At 39.9% G+C, this 20,692-nt stretch overlaps 1 pseudogene; it reads left to right on the top strand.

The window, feature by feature from the left end:
• The first annotated feature begins 10,239 nt into the window (after positions 1-10,239).
• LOC140720600 (N-acetyllactosaminide beta-1,3-N-acetylglucosaminyltransferase 3 pseudogene) lies at positions 10,240-11,397 on the top strand (annotated as a pseudogene).
• The last annotated feature ends 9,295 nt before the right edge of the window (positions 11,398-20,692 follow it).

Here is a 20,692-nt window from a genome sequence, read left to right as displayed (position 1 = left end):
GTTCCCTGAAGGTGGAGTCTCATGTAGATAGGGTGGTGAAGAAGGCTTTTGGAACGCTGGCCTTTATAAATCAGAGCATTGAGTACAGAAGTTGGGATGTAATGTTAAAATTGTACAAGGCATTGGTAAGGCCAAATTTGGAATATTGTGTACAGTTCTGGTCACCGAATTATAGGAAAGATATCAATAAATTAGAGAGAGTGCAGAGACGATTTACTAGGATGTTACCAGGGTTTCAGCACTTAAGTTACAGAGAAAGGTTGAACAAGTTAGGTCTCTATTCATTGGAGCGTAGAAGGTTGAGGGGGGATTTGATCGAGGTATTTAAAATGTTGAGAGGGATAGATAGAGTTGACGTGAATAGGCTGTTTCCATTGAGAGTAGGGGAGATTCAAACGAGAGGACATGATTTGAGAGTTAGGGGGCAAAAGTTTAAGGGAAACACGAGGGGGTATTTCTTTACTCAGAGAGTGATAGCTGTGTGGAATGAGCTTCCTGTAGAAGTAGTAGAGGCCAGATCAGTTGTGTCATTTAAGGTAAAATTGGATAGGTATATGGATAGGAAAGGAGTGGAGGGTTATGGGCTGAGTGCGGGTAGGTGGGACTAGGTGAGATTAAGAGTTCGGCACGGACTAGGAGGGCCGGAATGGCCTGTTTCCGTGCTGTGATTGTTATATGGTTATATGTTATATGGTTATGGATGACTTTCATGACTACCGGGTCTATTTACATTACTCCCGTCGGTGTGTTACTCCGCTATCACCATTACTTTACAAATACCTGAGCTGTTTAAAGAAGAGGAAGTGCTGGCGCTATTAAGGATAGTGGATAAGTCTCCGGGACCTGACAGGATATTTCCCCGGACTTTGAGGGAAGTTAGTGTAGAAATAGCAGGGGCTCTGACGGAAATATTCCAAATGTCATTATAAACGGGGATGGTGCTGGAGGAATTGCGTATTGCTCGTGTGGTTCCATTGTTTAAAAAGCGTCCTAAGAGTAAACCTAGCAATTCTAGGCCTGTAATTATGACGTCAATGATGGGTAAATTAATGGAAAGTATTCTTAGAGATGGTATATATAAATATCTGGATAGACTGGGTCTGGTTAGGAACAGTCAACATGGACTGGTGCGTAGAAGGCCATGTTTGACTGATCTTATTGAATTTAAAAAAAAATATTTATTACATTTTTAGAAATTTACAAAGAATAAATGTGGTGATAAAATAGTAAGAAAAAGAAAAATAATATTAACACTCCCCCCTACCCTTAACCCTCCCCCACCCTTAACCCTTGTCTAAAGAAAGAAAGAAGAGAAAGATTGCTTGGATACCGGAGGATCCCCACATGCTCCATGAAGTTCAAAATAATTTTAATATTTATTTTTACTTTCCCCAATTACTTTATAATTTTATCTTCAAAGGATCTATGTATTTAATCCTATCTTTTGTAGGTATGGGAGCCAAATTTTCAAAAATATATCATATTCATTTCTTAGATTGTATGTAATTTTTTCAAGTGGAATTCAACTATGTATTTCATTATTCCAACGATCCATAGTTAAATATAAATCAGATTTCCAAGTAATTGCCAATGCAATTTTTATAATTTTTTTCTGATACTTATTCAATTAAAGTTTCGGTATTGTCCCTTCAATGTATCCTAATAAAAATAATACTGGACTACGTGGGAGTTGTACTCCAATAATTTGTTCCAATAAAAGTCTTAGATTTATCCAAAATGGTTGAGTTGTAAAACAAGACCAAGTAGAATGTAAAAAAGTACCAATTTCTTGATTACACCGAAAACGTTGGTCAGACATATTTGAATTTAATCTATCTATTTTCTGTGGTGTTATATATAATTGATGTAAAAAATTATATTGTATTAATCTAAGTCGAACATTTACTGTATTTAACATACTATCAGAACATAATCTTGACCAGCTTTTTCCATCAATTTTAACATCCAAATCAGATTCCCATTTTTGTCTTGATTTATGAATTACTGATTTAATTGTCTGTTTTTGAATCAAATTGTACATACAAGATGTAATTTTTTAAATTTTTACTTTTTGAATTAATATTTCTATTTCACTAGGTTTTGGCATCAACATTGTTTGACCCAGCTTTTCTCGTAAATAAGCCTTCAATTGAAAATAACAGAAAAGAGTGTTCTTTGATATTTTATATTTATTTTTTTTAATTGATCAAACGACATCAATGTACCTCCTTCAAAACAATCACCTATATATTTAATCCCCTTTTGGAACCAATTATAGAAAAGTTTATTATCCATTGTAAAAGGAATAAGCCTATTTTGAATTAAAGTTCTTTTTGCTAATAAAGATTTCTTTATCTCATCGTCCATATTTACCTTATTCCATAAATCAATCAAGTATCTTAATATAGGAGATTCTTTTTATTTCCCATATCCATTTGGATTCCCATTTATATATAAAATCTTCTGGTATGTTTTCTCCTATCTTATCTAATTCTATTCTAATCCATGCTGGTTTTTCTTCATCAAAAAAAGACGCAATAAATCTAAGTTGATTTGCTTTATAATAATTCATAAAATTTGGAATTTGTAACCCTACTAAATCAAATTTACATGTCAATTTTTCCAATGATATTCTTGACATCTTTCCTTTCCAAAAAAATTTCATTACATATTTATTCAGTTCTTGAAAAACTTCTGAGGTAATTGTATTGGTAAAGTTTGGAATAAATATTGCAATCTAGGAAATATATTCATTTTTACAGCATTAACTGTACCTATTAATGTTATTGGTAACATCATCCATTTATCAAGATCCTCTTTTATTTTTTTTTAATAATGGCAAATAATTTTGTTCATATAAATTTTTTACATCATTATCAACTCTAATACCTAAATATTTTATCCCATTTATTGACCATCGAAATTGAGTTACTAATCGACATTGATTATAATTTCCTTTGGTAAGGGGTAAAATTTCACTTTTAACACAATTTACTTTATACCCTGATACTTTCCCATATTCTTCCAATCTGTAAGATAATCTTTGCAAAGATTGCAATGGGTTTGTTAAATAAATCAAAACATCATCAGCAAATAAATTAATCTTATATTCTTCTTGATTAACTCTAAAGCCCCCAATGTCTGAATCTATTCTAATTAATTCAGCTAATGGTTCTATTGCCAATACAAATAAAGCAGGTGATAATGGGCAGCCTTGTCCAGTTGACCTCGTTAAGCAAAATGGTGTTGAAATCTGACCATTTGTAACTACTTTAGCTTGAGGATTAGTATTTAAGGTTTTAATCCATTGTATAAAAGATTTTCCTAACTCATATTTTTTCAAAACCTTAAATAAAAAATCCCATTCCAATCTATCAAATGCTTTTTCTGCATCCAAAGCAACTGCCACACTCATTTCCTCTCTTTTTTGTGCCAAAAGAATTATACTAAGTAACCGGCTTATATTATCCATTGATTGTCTGTTTTTAATAAAACCTGTTTGATCCATATGTATTAATTTTGGTAAATGTTTAGATATTCTGTTAGATAAAATTTTTGCTATTATTTTATAATCTGTATTCAACAAAGAAATAGACCTATATGATGTTGGCTTTAAAGGATCTCAATCTTTTTTTGGCAAAACAGTTATAGTCGCTGTTAAAAAAGATTGTGGGAGTTTATGCATCCTTTCCACTAGATATACTTCGATAAAAGGAGGAATTAATCAATCTTTAAGTTTTTTTTATAAAATTCAGGAGGAAAACCATCTTCTCCTGAGGATTTATTACTCTGAAGTGATCCTAAAGCTTCTTCAACCTCTTTTAATGTAAAGGGCATATCTAATCCTTTCTGTTCTTCCAAATTTAATTTTGGAAGGGTTATTTGTGATAAAAATGTATCTATCTCAGCAATCTTATTTTGTGATTCTGATTGATACAGTATAATTTTTTTTTAAAGTTTCATTAATTTCTAAAGGTTTATAAGTAACCTTATTTACACTTGTTCTAATTGCATTTATTGTTTTAGAAGCCTGTTCTGTTTTCAACTGCCAAGCAAGAATCTTATGTGACCTTTCGCCTAATTCATAATATTTCTGTTTAGTTCTCATAATTACTTTTTCTGTACGATATGACTGAAGTGTATTATATTGTAGTTTTTTATTAACAAGTTGTCTTCGTTTTTCTTCCGTCATATATCTTTGAGATTCTTTTTCTAACTTTATGATATCTTTTTCTAATTGATCTATTTCTGCCAAATATTCCTTCATAATTTTAGATGTATAATTTATAATCTGACCGCTTAAATATGCTTTCATTGCTTCCCATAATACAATTTTATCCTCAACTGAATGTAAATTTGTATTAAAAAATTGAATCTGTTTTTTCATAAAATCACAAAAATCTTGACGTTTAAATAAAATTGAATTAAATCTCCATCTATAGATCGATTCCTCCTTATCCATCATTATCATTGTCATTATCAAGGGGGAATGATCTGACAGTATTCATGCTTTATATTCCACACTTTACACTCTCTGGAATATTTTTTGATAATAAAAAAAAACAATCCTTGAGTAAGTTTTACGTCTATTTGAATAAAATGAATAACCTCTTTCTCTTGGATTAATTTTTCTTCATATATCAATCAGGTTTAAATCTTTCATTAATGATAAAGATAGTTTTATTACTTTTGATTTTGTAGCAACTTTAGTTGACCTATCCAAAACTGGATCTAAACAAAAATTAAAATCTCCACCTATTAATATTTTATCATGTGCATCAGCCAAGTTCAAAAAAACTTCTTGTATGAATTTTACATCATTTTCATTTGGTGCATGAATGTTCATAAAAGTCCATAATTCTGAAAAAATTTGACAATGTATAATCACATATCTCCCCACAGAATCAATTACTACATTTTGTATTTTAATTGGTAAAGATTTATTAACGAAAATTGCAACTCCTCTCGATTTTGAATTAAATAAAGCTCCAAGACATTTCAAACCCAATCTCTCTTTAATTTCTTATGTTCTGTTTCTGTTAAATGTGTTTCTTGTAAAAAAGCTATATCGCCTTTCATTTTCTTAATATATGTTAAAACACTTTTTCTTTTCACAGGTCCATTAAGTCCATTAACATTAAAACTTTAAAAAATTAAGTAAATTCATCATTCACAATACCTTGGGAACTCTTTAAAATTCTCCATGTTACTATGACTCTCTCCCCAACCATCCAGGCAAAAAAGAAGAAAAATAGAGGAAAGGTAACTAATATATAAGAAAAAAATCCCAAAATACCCCCCCCCCCACTAATGTTGCGAATAAAAAGAACACAACATTACCCCCCCCCCCATTTTACGGGTCAAGGCAATCGCCATGATTGTACACGTGAAACTCGCAGCCATCGATCAGGAGCTCCTCCACCTCCCCCGCAAAAAAAAAAGAAAATATATTAGCGAAGAAAAAAATAATTAATGTCTCTACTCCCAATTAATACTCAACTATTTTTTTTCCTTATAAATGTCTGTCAAGTCCAACCTTGTTTCAGTCTTCATCATTAGTCCACTTCATACCTATAATTCTTTACTCCTCTTCGTGGACATCAGGTAATTCTTGTACAAATTTCTCTGCTTTCCGGTAGTCAACGAAAAAGCTTCTTTCTTCGTTATCAAGGAAAATGACCAATTTTGCTGGGTAGCTCAATAAAAATTTATAGCCCTTTTCCCATAAAGATTTTTTCACTGGATTAAATTCCTTCCGCCTCTTCAGAAGATCGTAACTTATGTCTGGATTTAAAAAAAATCTTTTCCCTTCTATTATCAATGGCCCATTTCTCTTTTTAGCACCTTGAGTAGCTGCCTTCAAGATCATTTCTTTATCTTGGTACCTCAAGCATTTTATCAAAATTGATCTTGGATTTTGATCTTGCTGAGGTCTTGGTCTTAAGGTTCTGTGTGCTCTTTCAATTTCAATTACTTGGCTTCCTTCTTTCATTGCCAAAATTTTCGGAATCCATTCTTGAAAGAATTTTATTGGATTTTCTCCCTCTGTACCTTCCATAAGACCAACAATTTTGATATTATTTCGTCTACTTGAGGCTTCAAGCGCATCTATTTTTTCCAACATCCGTTTTTTTTATTGTTCAGGCAAGATTATTGTCTTCTATCTTATCTATTCTTTCAGTATTTTCTTCCAATTTTACTTCCATTTCTTTAACTTTATTATCCATCTTCTTTTGTTTTTCCACCACATTATCGAGTGTATTCTGCATCCTTCTTATAGCTTTTAATTTATTCATGATATATATCAGGATATCTTTTATGACTCCTTTAATCTCCATTTTCTTTTCCTCTTCATCTTCCTCTGAATTTCCCAAAGAGTCTGACTCCACTTCCGATATAATTCCAGTTTCCCTTCCAGCCGTAGTTGGGATTTGTAGTTTTGTTACTTTTGCTGATATCTGTTCATGCATACTTGTTTCTTCGCGCATCCATTGTTCTTGCCGTTTCTTTTAGAGACCGCCGACATTGCTGCAACTTCCTGTCCCGCATCATCAGAAGTGCCATGCACTTCGCCGTGAGGAGATCCAACTTGAGTCCGAGGCTTCGCCGGTACGGTTAGGCCTTTTTCCCCGCCGATTTGCGGAGTCTTCGAAGTAGTAGCTTTCTTCTGTTTCGGTTTAGGAGCCATATCAAAAGATAATTCTGAGCTATTTATAAATAGTTTCTAGTAGATACTTGTTAACTCTTCTTCATTTAAACCTTATTTCATTACTTTTTACGAGGGAGCTGGATTCCCAACGTCTTGATCCTACGTCATCACGCGACGTCCCCAGATCTTATGGAATTTTTGAAGAGGTTACGAGGAAAGTTGACGAGGGTAAAGCAGTGGATGTTGTCTATATGGAGTTCACTAAGGCCTTTGACAAGGTTCTACACGGATGGTTAGTTAGGAAGGTTCAATCGTTAGGTATTAATATTGAAGTAGTAAAATGGATTCAACAGTGGCTGGATGGGAGATGCCAGAAAGTAGTGGTGGATAACTGTTTGTCAGGTTGGAGGCCAGTGACTAGTGGTGTGCCGCAGGGATCTGTACTGGGTCCAGTGTTGTTTGTCATACACATTAATGATCTGGATGATGGGGTGGTAAATTGGATTAGTAGTATGCTGATGATATTAAGATAGGCTGCGTTGTGGATAATGACGCAGGTTTTCAAGGCTTACAGAGAGATTTAGGCCAGTTAGAAGAGTAGACTGAAAGATGGCAGATGGTGTTTAATACTGATAAGTGTGAGGTGTAACATTTTGGTAGGACTATTCAAAATAGGACAATCATGTTGAATGGTAGGGCATTGAAGAATGCAGAAGAACAGGGTGATCTAGGAATAATGGTGCATAGTTCCCTGAAGGTGGAATCTCGTGGATCGGGTGGTGAAGAAAGCTTCTGGTATGCTGGCTTTTATAAATAAGAGCATTGAGTATACGACTTGGGGTGTAATGTTAAAATTGTACAAGGCACTGCTGAGGCCAAATTTGGAGTATTGTGTACAGTTCTGGTCACCGAATTATAGGAAAGAGGTCAACAAAATAGAGTACAGAGAAGATTTACTAGAATGTTACCTGGGTTTCAGCACCTAAGTTACAGAGAAAGGTTGAACAAGTTAGATCTTTATTCTTTGGAGTGTAGAAGGTTGAATGAGGACTTGATAGGGGTATTTCAAATTATGAGGGGGATAGACAGAGTTGACGTGGATAGGCGTGTTTCCATTGAGAGTAGTGGAGATTCAAACAAGAGGACATGAGTTGAGAGTTAGTGGGTAAAAGTTTAGGGGTAACACGAGGGGGAACTTCTTTACTCGGAGAGTAGTAGCTGTTTGGAACAAGGTTGCAGTAGAAGTGGTAGAGGCAGGTTCAATATTGTCATTTAAAAAAAAATTAGATAGGAACATGGACAGGAAAGGAATGGGGGGTTATGGGTTGAGAGCAGATCGGTGGGACTACGTGAGTGTAAGCATTCGACACGGACTAGAAGGGCTGAGACGGCCTGTCTCCGTGCTGTAATTGTTATATGGTTATATGTGAGGTGGTGGACATTCAGATGAAGTAGAACTTGTACATTGAATGGCAAGGCACTGACAAGTCAGTTCACTGAAAGGCAGGATGGTGAAAAAAAGCGTTCAGCATGCTTGCCTTCATCAGTTATGGTGTAGAGTTTAGGAGCGGGGGATTATTTGCAGTTATGTAATTTGTTGTTGAGACCACTTTTGGAATATTATCTACAATTTTGCTTACCCTGTTATAGGAAGGACGCTGTCAAGTTGGAGAGGGTGCAGAAGAAATTTACGAGGATGCTTTTTGACTAGAGGGCCTGGGTTAAAGTGAGGCTGGCCATGCTGGACCTTTATTCCTTGGAGAATGGGAGGTGACCTCAGAAGTTTAAAATCATAAGGGGTATTGATAAGGTGGATTGTCATTATTGGAGAGTTGGAGAGCACAAAATGAGAGGTCACAGTTGGAGGAGAGGAGGGGAAAAATTGAGAAGAGACCTTGGGGATAACCTCTGTACACGGAGGACAGTGAGTACCCGGAAGAAGCTACCAGAGGAAGTGGTTGAAGTGGGTTCAACTCCAACATTTAACCGGCATTTGGACAGGTACATGGAAGGGAGAGGCTTGGAGAGTTATGGGCCAAACTAGACAACTGGGACTATCAGGGAGGATGCTGTGGTTGGTATGGACCAGTTGAGCCGAAGGGCCTGTTTAGATCGCATTACTCTAGGATTCCATAATTCTACAGTGACACAAGTTGCATCCCTGTGCAAATAGTTTTACTTGTACACATCGTTCTGCTATCAGTCACTGGCGTCTTTTCAGGGCTCCTGGCATCCAAGGCTTTACTCATACACATTGTGGATCATGCTAACTATCTGCCCTGTTCTGCTATCAGTTATCTATGCTTTCCCTGGGCTCCTGGAGTCCAAGGTTCACTGCTCTTCATGAAGCGTAAATTCCTGCCATAGGTGATGCTGGTGCCATTTTCCTTCAATAGATATGGGCCTGCGATGGCTTCGCTGTCTTGTCACAATTGCTTACTACTGAATATCTGAGTCGAATTAGCCTTGCCTTTGGGACTAGTTATGCCTTAGTTGCAGCCTTTCATAAAGTGGCTTGACCAATGGATGGCAGGGTGGGTGGGCCACTGCTAATTTAACTTTGAATACAATTCTCTGGTTAAAATAGAAGCAAAAAGCCAAGGTCCTTGAGTATACTTCTCTTTGTTTCTCCTATTGTAGGTTTACATAGACCTGGTTGAAATGCCATGAAAATCAAATGTTTTCAGTAGCTATGCTAACACGTTACCTTCCCTGCACTGCCATATATTCAGTTACTAATCAATGGTCAATAATACATCATCTTCCATAGTATCAGTAACCTGTGAACTCAACCTGAATGGTGAGCGAGCTGGGACCTTCCTCTTTAGAGCAAAGGTGGGGGTGGGAGGTGGGGAGAGGTGATTTGATAGAGGCGTATAGGCTGGTAAGAGGCATAGGTAGAATGGAGAGCCAACAACATTTTCCCAGGGTAGAAATGACTAATATGAGGGGGCATAATGTTATGGTGATTAGAGAAAAGTATAGGGGTTTTTCAGAAGTAGTATTTTTTTAAAAAAAGAAAATGGTGGCTGTATGGAATGCACAGCCTGGGTAGTGATAAGGGTAGATGCATCAGTGAGATTTAAGAGGCTTTTAGATAGACACATGGATGAAAGAAAAATGGACAGCTGTTTGAGAGAGTAGGGATCAATTGATCTTGGAGCAGATTAAAAGTTCGGTGCAACATCATGGGCCAAAATGTCTGCATTGTGCTATATTGCTCTATGTCTCAGTTCAGTTTAAGCCCCGGGAGGAGTGATGAGACCTGTGAAGCGAGGTGGAATAAACCCTTTGGAATCATATACCTTTAAAGCCCAGAAAAAAACTATGCGATTTTCAGTTTAATGACAGAGATGGGATCCTATAGGTAGATTTGTTTTTCTGCTGGAATGGAATGCTTCAGGTCAATTAAACTTTCAACAGTGTCAAGGGCCCTGCCTATTCCTTACCTCACCATCACTTTGAGGTCAATAATACAAAGCATTAGTGAACCTCATTACAGTTGAAACTTCCCATTCTTCTCAAGTATTATGTAAATTTAAAATTTTCTTTGAATTAATCCATATTTTTTTCTCTACTTCAGGTGAAAGATGAGAAGACATCGGCGATTCTATGAGAACGTAGTGTTGACTGTTTTGATTACTCTGGGATTGTTCTTCGTGTTCTGGGATAATGACCAACGTCGAGAGACTGATGTTGTTGGAGAAACTGTTCATCGCAATGATCTGCCCAAGGTTGTTACAGCTGATGCAACTAAATCAGTGCTCAAGCCAAAGTGCCACGCGAACAGGACATTGCTGCAACTGTCCTCATTTCATCAAGAGAAAGAGCACATAAAAAACTTCTTGATGTATAAACACTGTCGAGAATTTGACATGATTCAAAATGTCCCAGACAAATGTGGTGGTCGAGAAGGATCTCAGAATGTCTTCCTGCTCCTAGTGATCAAATCTCACCCTTTCAACCAGGATCGGCGGGAAATGGTAAGGAAGACCTGGGGCAAAGAACGCGAATTCAATGGGGTCCTAATTAAGAGAGTCTTTATCTCTGGTGTCTCTCCTGACCAAAAGGAAAGGAGGAAATTGAATCAGCTTTTAGCCATGGAAAACAGAGAACACAGAGATGTCCTACAATGGAATTTCTTGGATACCTTTTTCAACCTCACCCTCAAACAATACAAGTTGCTGCAGTGGGTCAGTGAATTTTGCCCCAGAGCTAAATTCATCTTCAATGGAGATGATGATGTCTTTGCCAACACCGATAACATGGTTGATTACTTGCTAGGCATGAAGGTTCACCAACACCTGTTTGTGGGCCATCTCGTTTATGGGTTTGGGCCCAATCGCCAGAAGTCGAGCAAGTATTATGTGCCAGAAATAGTGACCACAATCAAGTCGTACCCACCATACGTTAGTGGAGCGGGCATACTTATGTCTGTGTATACAGCTCACATCATTTACCAGATAGCCCAAGACCTTGAACTATACCCCATTGATGATGTCTTTTGGGGGATGTGTCTGGCCAAGACTGGACTAGCCCCATGCTCCCATAGCGGATTCAGGACAGCTGGACTCAGGGTTCCTTCAACCCAAGATGACTCTTTCAATCCTTGCTATTACCGTGAGTTGCTGCTAGTGCACCGTTTCCGGCCTTTCGAACTGCTATTGATGTGGGATGCGGTGCATGATGCCAATCTGAAATGTGCTCATGCTGCCCAGAAGTCTGCACCCACGAAAAGGACCACATGAGTCATGAGAGAATGTAGCAACTGTTGGAATGCAATGCAGTTTGTAAACATGTGTTAATCAGTTGTTTATGCAATGTAAGAAGCTCAATTCCTAAATTATATTGGAGGATACATTAATTCATAGAGTTGGTGCCTTTCTACCTTCCACAAATGTTTGCAAAGCTGTCAGGTGTCATCACTCAGCCTAATTCTTACTGCACCCATAATGACATTACAATATTGTCAGGAGCATCACAATTTAAGTCAATTGTAAAGTTATTCCAAGTGAGCAGTCCTTGTTGCATTGCGTGCAGATAGGTACAGCATGTTCACTTGGGGCATTTGTATAATAAGCCACCAATAAAATCTTTAGTAACAGTTATATCTGTGTATTTTCTTCTTGCCGTTGCTTACATGTCCCTTGCAAAATGTGGAAGAGACAAATGCATTTATGCGACTGGAACTGTGAGAACAACAAAGAATCTAGATCTAAAATTGTCTCAGGGTTGGAGGAATAGATAAACTTATGGTCATCACTTCTGTACTCAAATGTCAGCCTGCATTGTGTCTGTGTAACTACATATCAAATAGAAGCACACACGCAGGAGATGGCTTTAACTGGTGTATTCACATTGCAGAGAGGGAAAGAGATCAATGAACATGTGGGGACAACAGATCAATATGCATACATAGACGGCAGTCCATATGTAGTGCGAAGGGGAGTGGCATTAGATTTGGCAGGTGTCTTGTCTAAGACAATGTACTCGGTTGCCAGTGTCATGTTGCTGGTATTGACACGGTCATCACTGAGAGGTAAGTCCGGTAGCTTTGACTAGTGGCCAACCTGGACATCGGAGATCTGGAGAGGAGGGGACTTCAATAAGGCTCATTGTCCGAGGGGCAGCTCACGGCAGTGCAATAGAGCAATCGGTGACCAATCAACTAGTGGCCAATCGGCATTTGGGATTGATTAGTAAGAGCAAATTAAAGGAAGGTTGGACAAACCCAGTGGCCGTCTTCTGAGTAGAAACACAGAAAACCTACAGCACAATATGGGCCCCTCGGCCCACAGAGCTGTGCCGAACATGTCCCTACCTTAGAACTACCTAGGCTTTACCCATAGCCCTCTTTTTCTAAGCTCCATGTAACCATCCAGGAGTCTCTTAACAGACCATATCGTGTCCGCCTCCACCACCGCCGCCGGCAGCCCATTCCACGCACTGACATCACACTGCGTAAAAAAAAAAACTAGCCCTGACATCTCCTCTGTACTTACTTCCAAGCACCTTAAACTATGCCCTCTCATGCTAGCCATTTCAGCCCTGGGGAAAGCCTCTGACTGTCCACAAGATCAATGCCTCTCATTATCTTGTACACCTCTATCAGGCGACCTCTCATCCTCCATCGCTCCACGGAGAAGAAGGCCGAGGTCACTCAACCTATTTTCATAAGGCATGCTCCCCAATTCAGACAACATCCTTGTAAATCTCCTCTGCACCCTTTCTATGGTTTCCATGTCCTTCCTGTAGTGAGGCAACTATAATTGAGCACAGTACTCCAAGTGGGATCCGACCAGGGTCCTATATAGCTGCAACATTGCCTCTCAGCTCTTAAACTCAATCCCACAATTGGTGAAGGCCAATGCACTATATGCCATCTTAACCACAGAGTCAACCTGTGTAGCAGCTTGTGTGTTCTGGGGACTCGGACCCCAAGATCCCTCTGATCCTCCGCACTGCCAAAAGTTTTGCCTTTAATGCCATATTCTGCCATCATAGTGTCGGGACTGCGGTCTGCAGTCAGGTACTCAGGATCACTCAGCATAATGTTGCACGAACATTATTAGCAAAACACTTCGACATAAGACGGGTTTCATTTTGTTACAGACAGAAATGCCAGTTTGGTACTACAAGTAAACTGCATTTCCACATTGGTGGAGAAGTGTGCTGAAACCCCTCGCTATCTGTAAAAACTGTGACGAGATGCTAAGGTGTATTCAATATGGACTGTGCCTTTAAAAAGAGAGAGAGTTGGTGTACACCGATTCAGAGAGAGAGAGCACCGAGCAGCTCGTGAGTCGCCATGGTTACGGAAGGGCGGGGCTATATAATGGGCAGCTGGCGTTCAACATGTTTGGGATATATACAAGGTCAGCTATATTTTCAGACAGACACACAGACACACGGAAGGCACGGACAGAAATGCAGAAGAAATAGACACTGGATGAGCTTTCAATGCCCACGAAAGGGTGGGTTTTGATCGCAGTGTGGGAAAGGGGTGACCGGTGGAATGTTATCGGTGTGGTTAACCTTTGACAGCTTTACTGCGTGAAGGCGGGTACTCTTTTGTGTGATCACAAAACTTTAACACGACTTCGGAAGGCGACGGAAAGATCGACGACATCAGCTTACTTGGAAAACAAATCACCTCTCTCTCTCTCTCTCTCTCTCTCATCTCTCTCTCTCTCTCTCTCTCTCTCTCTCTCTCTCTCTCTCTCTCTCTCTCTCCCTCTCTCTCTCCCTCTCTCTCTCTCTCTCTCTCTCTCTCTCTCTCTCTCTCTCTCTCTCTCTCTCTCTCTCCCTCTCCCTCTCTCCCTCTCTCTCTCTCTCTCTCTCTCTCCCCCTCTCTCTCTCCTTAATTCTACTCAGCTTAATATCACGAACTGAACTGGCGTCATTCCTATACCATCGTAAGACTGTATCATTGACCACCTAAGCTGAAGAAGTTTGCCGTTTTATATTTACACACTTACATTTGCATAAACTCTGCTAACCTGTTTGATTTATCAGGTTTTATATTACGAGATTACGTAGATACTACTGAACAGTGTTTTATTTGTAACAATACCAGACTCCAGGTGTGTTCCATTTATGCTGGTTCTTTTAACCCGTTACGGGGTACGTAACAAAACCGTTCCAACCCCTACATCACACCGCATTTCTGTAAACCCCTTCGACCCTAAAGCACTCGGCATCTCCGCAAAACCTCCATCATCCACCCTGGTGAATACAGACGACAGCCGACCCGAGAAAGATACCGTCGTGTCAAATTGCATGGCTCATTAAACATTGTTGGCCAAAAGAAACTACAGACTGATCAAGGACAGGGAAGCAGACAAACCAGTTCTCTCTGTTCTCCCCTATTTTGTGGGCTATGAACTGATTCTGGCACTGGAATAATTTAATCAGAGGAACTGAATGTGGACACAGGAAGCTTCTCCTGAGTCCATTCTCAAACAAATCGCCAATTGTTATGTGAAGGGCGTGGATTCTGAACTGATTCTTGACTCTGGGACAATCTAATCAAGGCAATAAACCTGAGACCATGCTCAGAAGAGTAGCCACTTGTTAAGACAAGTGTTTTGAACCCATTTTCCAGCTGGTCTAGATTCCGTTTCATGCTCCGGTACCCATCATCACTGTCGACTGCACCCGCAATGTTGCTGTCAGCGACAGTATGTAAATCTACGTGGTTTTAGTAGAAATAATAAAAAATACTTGTTGGTAAATACAGATTCTCTGTATCTCATTGATCATTGTTACAAGGGATGATTCTTGTCACAGTGGCGCCCATCATTAACATTGTCCACTAACAGGACGTGCCCTCTACACAGTGTTACCATCGGGAAGGAGATACAGAAGCCTGAAAGCTCAGGCTCAGCGATTCAGGATCAGTGTTTCCCCGCTGCCACCTGTATCTCAGTTTTGTTTTCTCTATATTTATTTATCCTGTATTTCATTGTACTGCTACCGTAAAATTAACAATTTCACGACGTATGTCTGTGATATTAAATCTGTTCTGATTCTTTAAATGTACCTTTGAAACCTTTGATTCTGATGGAGATGTAGGGGGGATGTGTTAGATCGAACTTACATTAGTTGAAAGCCTATCAGAACCTTGTGTACTGTGCTGTAATATTCTATGTTCTGTGTTCGACCGAGCGTACCATATCTTGCTATAGTTAAGTAAATCGATTAATTATTTAAAGCTACAACGCCTAGCTCTTCCAGACTACTCTCAATGCGTCGGATAATAAAGTGCAGGAGAATTAAAAAAATATTAGGCCATAAATATCAGTGCCGACCGCTGGATGATCTCGATAGCTTTGCTTGGAAGGGACTCGCCCAGTATTATGTAATGATGAATTGTCCTTGTTGTTCAGACTACGCTAGTCATGGAGTATGAAGGGAAGTAACTGGACAAACAAGAACATTAGCGATAGTCAGAATGGGCCCGTGCGTAGTAGGTCATGTCTAACCAATCTCACAGAGCTTTAAGAGGTAGTTACCAGGAATGGTGTGGAAGGCAAGGCAGTGGATGCCGTCTAACAGGGACTTCAGCAAGGAATTTCTCAAGGTTCCGAATGGGAGGATGTTCGAGAAGGTTCAGTCGTTTGGCTTTTACGATGAGGTAGCAAATTGGATTCGCCATTGGATACGTTGGGGAAGCTAGAGTGTGGTAATGGATGGTTGTCTCTCTGACTGCGGACCTGTGATGAGTGGAGTGCCCCAGGGATCGTTCTAGTGCCCGTTGTTATTTGTAATCTATATCAACTATCTGGATGATAATGTCGTTAACAAGATCAGCAAATTTGCCGATGACAGCAACATTGCGGGTGTAGTCGACAGCGAGGAAGAGTACCGAAGCATGAAACGGAATCTGGACCAGCTGGAAAAATGGGTTGGAAAATGTCAGATCGCATTTAACACAGACAAGAGTTAGATCTTGCACTTTGGCGGACCAGACAGGGTTGGTCTGACACAATGAGAAATAGGGCACTGAGGAGTACGATAGAACAAACACATCTGGGAATGCAGGTCCATAATTCAATGAAAGTTACACCAGACTAAGACAGGGTCATAAAAAAAAAGATTTTCGCACATTGGCTTTCATAGACCAAAGTACTGAGTGCAGGAGTTGTGACATTACCTTGCTGTTGTTTAAGGCTTTATCGGGGCCTAATTTGGAATACTGTGTGCGCGAAAAATGAAAATAAAGTTAAAATAATGCAGAAAAAAAATTACACGGCTAGTGCCGTGACGGACTGAATGTTTTTAATTAAAAGGAAAGATTACATATGTCAGCATTTTATTCCCGAGCGGGTAGAAGACAGAGGGGAGATTTGATAGAGGTATACAACATTATGAGGCGTATAGAGAGTGTAAATGCAAGCGGGTTTTATCCACTGATGTTGGGCGAGAATACAACTGGAGATCCCGGGTGAAGGGTGAAATGTGAAATGTTTAAGGGAAACATGAGTGAAAACCTCTTCACTCAGAGGGTGGTCAGAGTGTTGCCAACACAAATGATAATTGAGATTCCGATGTCAACGTTTAGGAGATGATTGGAGAAGTCCACGGATGAGAGGGATATGGATGGCCGCGGTCCGGGTGAGGTCGTTGGCAGTAGGCAGTTTAAACAATTCCTCCCGGATCTGACGGGCTGGAGACCCTGTTTCTGTGCAGTGGTTTCCTATGGCTGTCTGACTGTATGTCTGGGTTAGAACTTCAGTGTCTCACAGCACCGACCAATCTAGAAAGTCGTTGATACTGTTCGATCCCTCTGTCCTTGCACACATTGAAGCATGGAGACTGAGTTAATGGATGGTTACAGCATGAGGAGATGGAAGCTTTGGAAATTGTTTATTCTGTATTCTCCAACAGTCTGCGATGGTTTTCAAGGAAGACAAGTGTGAGACCGGGTACTTGCTTTGCCTTCGCGGCGTTTTTAGTTTGTGTAGTTCTGTGTGTTTCATTTATTATTGATTTCAGATGGAGACACGGATTCCACACGGGCCTTGTGGATTCAGGGTTAAATAGATCGAAATATGAGCGTGTCTGCACTGGATGCGATAAAACCACGATTCAGAAGTAAATTGGCATTATGATAAAATGGTGTGTACTTCAATTGGGAATTTGGAATTGGCATTTTGGAAGGCTGGTTATTTTAATGAGCAGCAAAAGCTGCTGCTGAACACTTCGAAATGCTGGTTTTAAGTTGTAGTGCTTTGAATTCAATGTAGCATTTGCCCTGTAATATGTAATTGACAGGTCAGTTTAGACAAGTGGCGGTGCAGTCAATCGCTCAGCGATTTGCTTATGCCGTCAGTCTTAATTCCATAAATTATACAGCTGCTGCTCTGTGTTCAGATTAAATCGACTATTTCCCTCAGCCCTATTTCAGCAGTTTAACTGCAAACTCGAAATAAAGTTATAAAGTGTACCGAAATTTCGACTCTGCATGCGGAACACGGCTGCCCGCTGTCTTCCATCCAGAATTCACTCTGTCTACGACATCATCTGCCTTCTGTTAGGAAGCCAATTCTGAATCAACGCAGCCAGGTTTCCCTCGATCCCATGCTTCCCGAATTTCTGAATGAGTCCACTTTGGGGAGCTGATCAAATACTTGACCGTAATTAATGCCCCCACATCGACAGTTCTGATTCTTCTATTTGTTTTATTTTCACTTTTTCAAATAATTCAACCTGACTCATAAAGGACAACATGCCATGGTGTCTGTCTTTAACCAGACTACGTTTCTCTAAATACTCATAAATTCCATCTTCAATAATACCCTCCAGTAGTTTACACACTACTGATGTAAGATTCCCTGGTCAATAATTCCAAGAAGTAACCCTATTATTTTTCGTCAACAAATGAATAACATTTTCCACCCTCCAATTTTCTAGTTCTACTTCCATGGCCGGCGAAGACACAAATATCTTGCCCAAAAGCACAACAATATCTGAGCTCGCCTTCCAAAATTACCTGGAGTATATCCCTTCCGGTATCGGGGAATCATCTGTCACCTGGAGTATATCCCTTCCGGTATCTGGGAATCATCTATCACCTGGAGTATATCCCTTCCGGTATCGGGGAATCATCTATTACCTGGAGTATATCCCTTCCCGTATCGGGGAATGATCTATCACCTGGGGTATATCCCTTCCGGTATCGGGGAATCATCTATTACCTGGAGTATATCCCTTCCGGTATCGGGGAATCATCTATCACCTGGAGTATATCCCTTCCGGTATCGGGGAATCATCTATCATGTTTTCCAAGTTTCTATCGCATCCTCTTTTCAGCGTCGGCATGTTCGAGCATATCTGTCTTTTGACGCTGTGTTCACATTGATCAATGTATTCAGTGAGGAGCTTCAGCGCCTCCTTGGACTCCAGACACAAGTTTTCCTCTTTTACCTCTGATCTGCCTACACTCTATCAGGTCTCCTCCTGTTCTTCACTTATCTTAGTGCATCTTTACTCCGCTTCTAACTTTGAAGTCCATTGTTAAATTATGTTCTGTCTACATTGTGACTCGCCATAACCCTATCTGATCCTAAACCTTAACTATCTTCCTTTCTTCCTCTTGACGAGCTGTTCCATATTTCTTGTCAGCAAGGGTTACATTACGCTATCATCCTTTGCCTCAATGAGACAAGCCTATACTGAACCCATGTAAGTGTTTTGTGAATAATCTCCACATATCTGTTGTGCATTTCCTTCAGTACATTATTTCCTTATTTACCATTCCATGTTCTGGCCAGTTAGCACCACAGATCGCAGATCTCCAGTTCAATACATCTCATGCTCCCTGGTCATAACCCCGTGTACGATAAATGGAGGGGAGCTTTGCCCTGTCGTTCTAAAAATGTGACCTGTGGAGAGATCTGTCACCTGACCCGTCCCTTTTCAAATATTAGATCCGGTCTGGACTGTTCGCTAGATTGTCTTTCTTTTTATATTGACATGAATCCTTCCAGCACACAACTGAGAGATTATGCCAGACCGCAAGGGCAGGAATGGCTGCTGGACTTTCCCGGGTTCATATATTTCAAAATGGAATCCGATAACAGACAGTAAAGGGAGTCCCATTGAAAGACGGGGAGAGTATGATAGCACGCAGAATCCGAAATGGAAGTAACCGTGGAGTGACTGTCTATTGATAGACTGGGAGTAGATCTCAGAGCAGAAAGGGAGCAATCACTAGTTTGTGAGCATTCTGTACAGACCACAGACTCGCACCGCATCACCAAAAATTAAATATATATAAATAAATAAAATAAAATATATATCTGTGTGTGTGTGTGTGTGTGTGTGTGTGTGTGTGTGTGTGTGTGTGTGTGTGTGTGTGTGTGTGTGTGGTGTGGTGTGTGTGTGTGTAGGTGGTGTGTGTGTGTGGTGTGTGTGTATGTGGTGTGTGTACACACACACAGATACAGAAACAGCGCGGAGATGCGGAGATACGTTTTGGACAGGTGCCATATTAACAAGCTGTTGTCACAGGCAGCTTCAATAAAATTAATCGGCACTTCCTCGCATTAAAGTGTTTAGATATGACTGAATTTCGCAGTTGCGTCCAGAAATGAGTCCTGGCACCATTATCGGGCAGGCGGAATGGAGAACAGGCCCTCCTGGATCCTGCACCAGAAAATGAGAAGGATCAGGTAATAGATCTCTTCGCGGGTCAACTATTCGAAATGTCCGATAACTACACCGGGATAGATGCAGACTGTATTTAATTGGTGCTATTGGGTAACAACTTGGAAGCCGAATTCGGGAGAGGGTTTGCTCCTTGAACTGCACAACAGATGATTCTTTGTCGACTTGCATTGGGGTTGAGTATAGACTTGTCTCATTGAGGCGAGGTAAGGACGGTAGTGTAAAGTAAACCTGATTGACAACGATATTGAACACCTCGTCAAAAAGAAGAACGAAAGATATTTGAGGGTCAGGAAGAAACTATCAGGCAGGGCTATGGAATGTCACAATGTAGCCTGGACGAAAACGAACAATGAACTTAGAAAGGGACATGAGGCGTCCTTGGAAAGTCGCATTAAGGTACGAGAAGAACAGGAGGGTGACGAGACAGAGGGTGGTAGAGCTGAGAGATAAAATGGTAAGCATTCGTCTGAAGTGCAAGGAAGTAGTGAAGGTCCTTAATGATACTTTGCTTATATATTCAACAGTGAGCGGTACCTTGATTAATGCGGATTAAGCGGAACAAAACACAGATATACCGACGGTAACAATTATGCGCTGGAAACTTATAAAACATTAAAATAATCATTCGCCTTTGCCAGAAGGGAGATACGTTGTTGAAAGCGGGCGAAGATATTGCTGCGAATTGGGGCATGATATTTGTGGTCTCACTATCCACAGGAGTAGTACCGGAGGATTGGAGGGTGGCAAATGGTTTTTTCTTTGTTCTAAGAATTCCGTGAGGATTGTCCTGAGATTTACAGGGCAATGAGTCTTCCGTCAGTTGTTGGTAAGCTATTGGAAAGGATTTTTAAGGAGGAAATTTATGAGTAT

The sequence above is a fragment of the Hemitrygon akajei genome, unplaced genomic scaffold (assembly GCF_048418815.1).
Source record: "Hemitrygon akajei unplaced genomic scaffold, sHemAka1.3 Scf000045, whole genome shotgun sequence".
NCBI lineage: Eukaryota > Metazoa > Chordata > Chondrichthyes > Myliobatiformes > Dasyatidae > Hemitrygon > Hemitrygon akajei.
The sequence above is the reverse complement of the archived record's forward strand: the minus strand, read 5'-3'. Positions and strand labels throughout refer to the sequence as shown.